This window comes from Apium graveolens, chromosome 8, assembly GCF_009905375.1.
Source record: "Apium graveolens cultivar Ventura chromosome 8, ASM990537v1, whole genome shotgun sequence".
NCBI lineage: Eukaryota > Viridiplantae > Streptophyta > Magnoliopsida > Apiales > Apiaceae > Apium > Apium graveolens.
In genome coordinates this window covers 77,561,896-77,572,175 of record NC_133654.1, presented here as the reverse complement: position 1 = coordinate 77,572,175, position 10,280 = coordinate 77,561,896, and the positions used below count along the sequence as shown (strand labels likewise).

Genomic DNA, 10,280 nt, shown 5'->3' with positions numbered 1-10,280 from the left:
TTCGGGAGAGATTTCATCAATAATAAGCCTTGGCGTGTGTTTGGCATTGCAACCGAAAAGATAGGAGCAGATTGCAGCAAAGAAACGGGAGAAAAATAGAGCAGTTTCCAGTAGGAGTCTGAGCGCCCGCTCAGGAATGCTGAGCGGCCGCTCAGGGATGGAAAATTAGAATTATTATTTTAGACTCCTGGTTATGTTTAACTTCCAACTTCTGAGTTAGCTGGGTATTATGGGACTCCTATTTAAGTAGATTTCAGAGACGTTTCACAAAGGTTGGATCGTAGTATTAATTGAAGAGCGAGGAGATAAGGAAGAAGACCGTTTTAGCACACTGCAACGAAGAGGAAGCATATTTTCTTGTGAATCTTTATTTCGTTGTAACGTTGGATGCTAGTTTTCTTTACTTTGAACCTATTTACTCTTGTGACGTACTATGGTTTAATATATATAGTTTTAGTTATTATTCTCGTGTGTTATTATCATGTTTTCATATGAACCCATGATGACGATGAGTGCTATCATGGGCTAATCGTGATCATGGAGTCGTAATAGATTTACTATGGAATTCTTTAGTTAGTTGTTTAATACCTTAGTGTGTGATGATTGTATGATATCTAGTATTGGTTGTGCTTATTCGTCTTATGTGTGTCGCGAACATATAAGATAGAGTGTTAATCTCTTGTGAAGCGACGGTGGATCTGGAGATTTAGAACTTGCCATGCTAGCGTAGGTTCATGTACGAGTATGCATGATTAGTGGGTAACTCTAACCATTTTATTCTCCCTATGTAATCAAAAGGAATAACTTGTGCTTAATCGTTATGTTGTCAATTTCTATAGACATATAGGGACTCAACATAATTGATGACTATTCAACTTCTATCTTAATTGTGGATGCTTGGTAGAATGGTATTAGTACAATGAAAGTTGGCTTTTATCAGTTTCGTGTTGTTCGATTAATATCATCACTGTTGCATGCTAAGGGTACTAACAATGACTATTGAAGGAAGTAGTAATGAAGTTGTGATCTCATGAGTGTTTTAATATTGTTAATTCAAGTGTTAATTAAGTGCTTAATTCTCGTAGTTAATTGTAGTTAATAATTAGTTAATCAATTCTAAGTGTTATTGTTTTAACATTGAGAATACATTGGTGAGTGAGTGTAATTGAACATAATTAGTCTGAGTCTCTGTGGGAATGAATTAGGAAGTATTCTATATTACTTGCGAACGCGTATACTTGTGTGTATTATTAGCGCGTGTTTTCGCCCTAACAAGTTTTTGGCGCCGCTGCCGGGGACTCGGCGTATTTGTTTAGTTTATGTACTTACCATCAGTGGTCATTAGGACTCAGTGATTAAGACGTGTTACTTATTATTTCCGATTGTGTTTCAGGTACTTTAGCAAGCGTTTATGCAAACACGTTCTCGTACTCGCTAGAGGACTTTAGCTACGGCTGAGGAGACAAACAAAGTTCTTGATATTTCGGAGAAGATAGAATTTGAAGATTCGAATTCAGGAAGTGAGCAGAAAGAGCCAGTAATCATGGGTGATCGTATAGTTCTGGCAGATCCAGCTCTTATGGACTTTTCTCGGCCTAAAATTGATGACATTCAGTCTAGCATCATGCACCCGTCTATTGAGGTCAATAACTTCGAAATCAAGCCGGGCACTATTCAGATGGTGCAGAATTCTGTTTCTTTCGGAGGTGTTGCGACTGAAGTCCCCAACATGCACATAAGGAATTTTGTCGAGATCTGCAGTACTTTCAAATATAATGGTGTGATTGATGAGGCTATCAAGCTGAGGCTTTTCTCATTCTCACTGAGGGATAAAGCTAAGGACTGGTTACATTCTGAACCAGCTGGGTCTATCACTACTTGGCAAGATCTTGCGCAAAAGTTTCTGGTGAAGTTTTATCCAAATGGCGAAGACTGCTGCTATGAGGAGTGCTCTTACTCAGTTTGCGCAGCAACCTACAGAATCTATGTGCGAAGCATGGGAGCGCTACAAGGAGATGTTGAGAAAGTGTCCACATCATGGAATGCCAGATTAGATGGTGATCACTGGTTTCTATAATGGTTTGGGGGCCCAATCTCGGCCCATGCTCGAAGTAGCAGCTGGAGGCGCCTTGTGGGCCAAAAGCTATACTGAGGCTTATAATCTTATTGAGACTATGGCTGTAAATGAGCATCAAAACCCAACTCAAAGGATGATCCCTGGGAAGGTAGCAGGTATTTTGGAAGTTGATGCAGCTACAGCTATTGTAGCGCAGCTCCAAGTGCTGTCTATGAAGGTCGATTCTCTAGCCACTTATGGAGTCGATCAGATAGCTATGGTCTGTGAGCTTTGTGCAGGTTCTCATGCTACGGATCGGTGTTCTCTTGTTAATGAATCTGTTCAGTATGTGAACAATTATCAGCGACCGCAGCAGCCTGTGCCAGCTACGTATCATCCTAACAATAGAAATCATCCAAATTTCAGGTGGAGTAATAATCAGAATGCTATTCAGCAACCATATCAGCAAGGCGTAAGTAAACAGTTCATTCCACCTGGATTCCAGCAACCACAACATTATGCTCAACGGCAATCATATCCTCAACAAGGAGGTGCACTCCACCCACTAGTGCTGATTTTGAGGAACTTAAGCTGTTGTGCAAAAGTCAGGCGGTTTCGATCAAGACCTTGGAAAATCAAATCGGTCAAATAGCCAATGCAGTGCTTAATCGTCAACCTGGCACACTTCCAGGCAGGAAGGAAGCTAAAGAGCAAGTCAAGGCTATTACCTTAAGGTCTGAAAAAGTTGCTGATGCTGAAAAAGCAAAAGAAGGAAAAGCTGAAGCGGGTGATGAAGAAGCTAAGCAAAAGGCAAAAGCGGCAGAACCAAGGAAGACTACTGTTGAACACAGTCTGCCTGAGGGTAATACAGGGGAGAAACAGCTCTATCCTCCACCACCTTTCCCTAAGAGATTGCAAAGCAAAAGCTGGATAAGCAGTTCGGTAAGTTTCTGGAGGTGTTCAAGAAACTTCACATCAAGATACCTTTTGCTGAGGCTCTGGAGCAAATGCATAGTTATGCAAAATTTATGAAGAGTATTCTTTCAAGGAAGGTGAAACTGGATGAACTTGAGACTATTGCTTTAACGGAAGAATGCAGTGCTGTGCTGCAACAAAAGTTACCTCAAAAGCTTAAAGATCCAGGTAGCTTCACCATTCCTTGCACCATTGGCAAGTTGTCTTTTGACAAGTGCCTTTGTGATTTAAGAGCAAGCATCAATCTGATGCCATTGTCGATCTTCAAAAAATTGAATTTACCTGATCCAAAACCCACATACATGTCTCTACAATTGGCTGATCGTTCTATTACATACCCACGAGGCATAGTGGAGGATGTGCTAGTAAAGGTGGATAAGCTCTTCTTTCCTGCAGACTTTGTTATTCTGGATTTCGAGGAAGATAAGAAGATTCCCATAATCTTGGGGAGACCTTTCTTGGCTACAGGCCGTACCTTGATAGATGTACAGAAAGGTGAACTTACTATGAGGGTGCAGGATCAGGATGTGACGTTCAATGTATTCAAAGCAATGAAATTCCCTACAGAAGATGAGGAGTGCTTAAAAGTGGATTTGATTGATTTTGCGGTTACTTCAGAACTTGATCATATGCTAATGTCTGATGTATTAGAGAAGGCCTTAGTGGGGGATTTTGACAGTGATGATGAGGATGGCAATGAGCAACTACAATATCTAAATGCTTCTCCTTGGAGGCGAAAGCTAGACATGCCATTTGAATCTCTTGGTACTTCTGACCTCAAAAATGCTGAAGGAAAGCTCAAACCATCTATTGAAGAAGCACCTATCTTGGAGCTTAAAACATTGCCTGAACACTTGAGGTATGCTTTTTTAAGTGATGTATCTACTTTACCTGTTATTATTGCATCTGACCTTTCAGGTAGTGAGGTGGATAAGCTCTTAAGGATCTTGAGAGAATTCAAATCGACTATCGGATGGACTATAGCAGACATCAAAGGGATCAGCCCTTCATATTACATGCATAAAATTCTGCTAGAGGAGGGTAGTAAGCCGACTATTGAGCAACAGTGCAGACTTAATCCTATCATGAAAGAAGTGGTGAAGAAAGAAATTCTGAAGTGGCTGGATGCAGGAATCATTTATCATATTTCTGATAGTTCTTGGGTGAGCCCCGTGCAATGTGTACCTAGGAAAGGAGGTATTACTGTGGTAGCAAATGAGAAGAATAAGCTCATCCCCACTCGAACAGTCACAGGATGGAGGGTATGCATGGACTACAGAAAGTTGAACAAGGCCACGAGGAAGGATCACTTCCCTCTCCCATTTATTGATCAGATGCTTGACAGGTTGTCCGGTCATGAGTATTATTATCTTATGGATGGTTATTCGGGTTATAATCAGATTTGTATTACACCAGAGGATCAAGAAAATACTACCTTCACTTGTCCATTTGGCACATTTGCTTTTCGCAGAGTTTCGTTTGGCTTATGTGGCGCACCGACCACTTTTCAAAGATGTATGATGGCTATATTCTCTGATATGATTGGAAATAATGTCGAGGAGTTCATGGATGACTTCTCCGTCTTTGGACATTCGTATGATGAATGTTTGAATAATCTTCGTGCAGTACTCAAAAGGTGTGTGGAAACTAATTTGGTGCTCAATTGGGAAAAATGTCACTTTATGGTGCGTGAATGCATTATTCTTGGGCATAAGGTCTCTAGCAAGGGTCTTGAGGTGGAAAAAGCCCAGGTGGGAGTCATTGAAAATCTTCCACCACCTATTTTTGTGAAAGGAATCCGTAGTTTTCTTGGTCATGCGGGTTTTTATCGGCGTTTCATCAAGGACTTTTCGAAGATATCGAAGCCATTGTGCAACTTGCTTGAAAAGGATATGCCTTTCAAATTTGATGATGAATGCTTGACGGCATTCGAGACTCTCAAGAAGAGTTTGATAACTACACCAGTTATTACAGCACCTGATTGGACAGAGCTTTTTGAGATGATGTGTGATGCGAGTGATTATGCGGTGGGCGCAGTTCTTGGGCAGCGTAAGAATAATCTCTTTCATGTGGTCTACTATGCTAGCAAGACCTTAAATGGGGCCCAAATGAACTACACCACTACTGAGAAGGAGCTCTTGGCTATAGTCTTTGGTTTCGAAAAATTTCGATCTTATTTGCTTGGGACAAAGGTGACAGTGTTCACTGATCATACGGCCATTCGCTATTTGGTTTCCAAGAAGGATTCGAAGCTCAGACTCATTCGTTGGGTGCTCTTGCTACAGGAATTTGAGTTAGAGATCAAGGATCGAAAAGGTATTGAGAATCAAGTAGCTGACCGTCTCTCTAGATTGGAGAATCCCGAGTCTACTTCACATGATAAGACATTGATCAACGAATCTTTTCTGGATGAGCAGTTGTTCGCAGTTCAGGAGGAAGATCCATGGTTCACATATATTGTGAATTATCTTGTCAGCAATATAATGCCTCCTAATTTGACCACAGCTCAAAAGAAGAAGTTTCTACATGAGGTGAAGTGGTATATGTGGGATGAACCGTATTTATTTAGACAGGGAGCTGACCAGATCATCAGGAGATGTATCCCATTCTGTCAGACGGAGGGGGTATTACGAGACAGCCACACCACAGTTTATAGTGGACACTATGGTGGTGAGAAGACGACAGCTCGTATTCTGCAAGCAGGTTTTTTCTGGCCTACTTTGTTTAAGGATGCTCATCAGTTCGTTTTAAGGTGTGATCATTGCCAAAGAGTGGGGAATCTTACAAGGAAGGATGAGATGCCGTTAAATGTGATGCTTGAAGTCGAGGTCTTTGATGTTTGGGGAATCAATTTCATGGGGCCATTTATCTCATCTTGCAATAATCAGTACATCTTGCTGGCAGTAGATTATGTCTCAAAATGGGTAGAAGTCAAAGCTCTACCGACGAATGATGCAAAGGTAGTGTTGAATTTTCTTCATAAGCAGATTTTCACAAGGTTTGGAACGCCACGAGTAATCATAAGTGATGAAGGGTCGCATTTCTGCAACCGTAAGTTCACTTCTATGATGCAGCACTACAATGTGAATCATCGTGTTGCTACTGCCTATCATCCACAAACGAATGGTCAAGCGGAAGTGTCTAATAGAGAAATCAAGCGCATTTTAGAGAAGGTTGTTTGTCCGTCAAGGAAGGATTGGTCTTTAAAGCTCGATGAAGCTGTTTGGGCTTACAGAACAGCATATAAGACTCCACTTGAGATGTCCCCGTTTCAACTTGTGTATGGTAAGGGATTTCATTTACCTGCGGAGCTTGAGCATAAGGCCTATTGGGCGTTGAAGAAGTTGAACCTGGATCTAGATGCAGCTGAAAAGAAGCGAATGCTTCAACTAAATGAACTTGATGAATTTCGACTCCAAGCGTATGAGAATAACAAAATGTACAAGGAAAAAGTGAAAAGGTGGCACGACAGAAAGTTATATCCTAAGTCATTTGTGCCGGGGCAGCAAGTTCTTTTATTAAACTCTCGTCTCCGACTTTTTCCTGGAAAGTTGAAATCAAGGTGGTCTGGACCTTTTATTGTCAAAACTATGTTTCCACATGGAGCGATGGAGATTTTTGAGAATGATCCGAACCAAGCATTCAAGGTTAATGGTCAGCGGTTGAAGCATTACTATGGGGACACGATAAACCGGGAAGTGGTTAGTGCCGTTTTATTGTCAACTTGATTAAGGTACGCTACGTCAAGCTAATGACGAAAAAGAAGCGCTTCTTGGGAGGCAACCCATGATTTGTTGTTACGGGAACCCTTAAGAGTTAGCAACCTATCCAAAACTACAAAAAAAACAGAAAATCTGGGCATGGAAATTTTTTTCCCAGTGGACCTGTAATAACCCCAAAATTTTAACTTTTTGTAACCCTTATGAATAGTGTTTTTACTGATATTGCTAAATAAGAAAACTGTTCGTGCCACACTATATAGGGGTTCTTTTATGGATATTCTGAGATTTTATTGGTACTCTATATGATATATAAGTGTATGTAAAGATCGTCAGAATCCAAATTTGAACCTTTTGATTTTTCCCGAAAATCCACCAGATATCGAAAGAATTGAGTATAAGGTAATAGGATAAAAAAGATTTAAATTCAAGGATTTTAATAGAGGATCATAAAAAGGAATATAATGTATTGAGAAAGGTTAAGGGAACCTAAGTAATAAGATCCCGGGTATGATCCCTCAAACGATAAACGAAAACGAAAGTTAAGCGAACCATATAACAGATCAGCGGTCATTAGCCAAATAATTAAAAGCTAATCAAAGAGATTAGTGGGGAGGATGTCATCAAACCAATGAGAAGAGGACAAAGGAGGGAGGGTGACATCACATGGTGACATAAGCATGACCAAGCAAGTGTGTTGTTGGTTGAATTAGAACCACACAAAAATTACCATGGTAAAAAGGTAACAAAACAAATTAAAATGTCAACCAACCAAGCCAACAATTCATTTTCACCAAAAACACAAAATTTTCTCCCCATTCTTCATCAAGCTCTCGGCTTTTCTCCTTTTCCAAAGAAAGAAAAATCAAAAACCTAGTTCCAAGCTTTGTTAAATTGCAAGGTAATTATCTAAGACTCCTTATGCATAGTTATGGATATCCTATAAGTTTGAGCTCCTAAATCATTCACAATCTCTTCCTAAAAATCATGGAAGAAGATGGTGAATAGTGTTTTTCAAGAACTAAATTTTTTGTTCTTGAAGTTTTGTTTAGATTAAACTTGGATAAGGACTTTAAGGGTGATTCCAAGCTATTCACTTGATTCTCCACTCTCCAAGGAAGGTATAACCCCTCCAAACCCTAACTTTATTTGAGTAATTAGGTTTAGTTTTGTTGTTATAATTCATGAGAGGCTTTCTAGTTGTAAATGTAGAGATTAGTTGATTTTGTGAAGTTTTTGGAGTGGTAGTTCTTGGATTGTTGATTAATGAACTTAAGTGTAGTTTAAATTCAAGTTTAAGAATAGTATAAATTGATAATATGGAATTTGTGGGGCTGTTATGGTGAGTTATGGATGGAATTTTGATTGGGTTGTGATTGTGGATTGATTGTGGGTTGATTTGGAGTGGTTTAAATTTGGGTAATCGCGTAAACATAGTCGTCGTAATGTCCGATTTACTTTAGGCTGTTTTTGTTCTTAACATTAGGACCCGTGAACTCACTGCTAGGTTTTGACCATTGCCATGATTATATATTTCATGTTACGAGCTTGGTTTTGATATGTAGTTCGTTTGATTCCGATGTACGGTTTAGGAGAAACGGCCGTTTTAAGTAACGACGTTTCGCGAACGAATCATTACCTCTCGCCTTACTTTGAAACATAGGTTAAAGACCAAAAAGGACTAATTGGAGTATGAAACAATTATGTAAAGTGTATTAGGCAGTTGGTAAGACACTCACGAAGGAATCGCCTTAAAACTCGTAATGGTTAATTTATTAAAAATGGTGGAGCCGAGGGTACTCGAGCGATTTAAGAGAATCAGTAAGCACAAAGCAAGCGTTAGAGTCTAAATTGGTTAAAGTATAGATTGATAAGTGACTTTTATTTAATTCCAACTTATATGTTGTTTATAGGTTACCAGACTCGTCCCAAGCCATTTATAACCCCCAGTCGCTCAGGCAAGTTTTCTACCCGTTATACTGTTGTTGTGATGTATACATTTGTACATACATTATCTTGTGATAGATGCATAATGGTTATTTAGAAAATTCTTGCGATATATTGTAGCATGTGATATGGTATATATGCATGCCTGTTTCGTATTCTTGACACATATATCTGTTGATTCAGTTGATAATACCTATGCTAGAGATAAGCGGTAATTTGCATATACCCTTAGTATAGGGGACCCAAAGGTGAACTTTTTCTAAAACCGGGAGTCGAGGCTCCCGAGTATAATATATATATATATATATATTTATATATATATATAAATGAATAGTTTTCAAAACTATGAATCGAATAAGGTTTATTCAATAACTTTATTTTATTATTGAATATTATCTTGAATATTCATTCGAGGGTTTATGACCCCGTTTAATTATTATTGAATATTATTTTGAATATTTATTCGAGGACTTATGACTCCGATTATTTACTAAATAATATTCTTTATTTTATTAAAGAAAAATGTGTCGATAGTCAAACTTACTTTTGATTATTCAAATAAGGATATTACTTTCGTATAAGTACATCTTTGATTATTTAAGATTCATTTCAAGTATAAGTTTTACAACTTCTACTTCAATTATTTTTATAAAGATTATTCTTTATGGGAATATTATTTAAATAATAATATTCAGATATTTTCTAATATATTGGGACTGATTTATTTACTAAATCAGCATTACTCCAAACATTCTTAAAAATGTTTTGCGAGTCTTCAAAATGATTTTAAAAGTTAGAGCGGATCCCAAAACTCATTTTATATTTAAGATCCTCCTTGCGAAGGGGATTTAAATACTCGCTCAAAACCTAAGGGATCCGGCTCTGTGGTGTATTTTATATTCGCAACAAGGTTGCTATTTTGATAAAAGAGTTTTGATTACTTACCCAATACTCGGGAAGTAAAATTCTTGGAACAAGTTAATCCATTAACAGGCATCGCCTGGGAAATATCGGTGAGTTTTCCTTTCCAACTAGATACGACTTCTTGGTGGAGCCGTATCAACAAGTTTCTACTTGGGGAAGGTGAGGACGAGCTTTACGTTTCAGAGTAATGGATTTCATCTGAACTAGGAGTGGCGTAAGTGGTCAAGTGGCACCGGCCCAGCCTAATTATATTGGCCCAAATGGTCTGGAAGTTCCGCTAAGATGGTCCATTCCTTAGGAGTCCAGTGTTCGGTTGACAAGTAAATCCGACAGGTTCTCCTCTACATGTAGAAAATGGTGGGGTTGTACTACTGCGACTGATCATCGTAAGTGGTCTTCCTGGCGCGATAAACTCCCGTAATGAGTTCATCATCCAGTTGGATAATTTTGCAACACTACCCTTAGCTTTTCGATCGAAAGGCTACGAATGGGTGGTTGCCGAAGCATTGACTGGGTCAAGCAGTTGTAATGGTGTTTCCATTGAATGAAGTATCTCGTAACTTCATTTCCTTTAAAAAAAAATATTTCAAAGATTGAATCTATTAAAGTCTTAGCTTGTGGTCTCATCTATGGGATGACCTGTTGAAACTTATTATACT

The 10,280-nt window shown here is 38.9% G+C and overlaps 1 non-coding gene across 1 annotated transcript; it reads right to left on the bottom strand.

Moving 5' to 3' along the window:
* Positions 1-1,937: 1,937 nt before the first annotated feature.
* Positions 1,938-2,044, bottom strand: LOC141681185 (small nucleolar RNA R71). Its single transcript, XR_012558627.1, has one exon. It is a non-coding gene; the product is annotated as a small nucleolar RNA R71 (small nucleolar RNA).
* Positions 2,045-10,280: the final 8,236 nt, after the last annotated feature.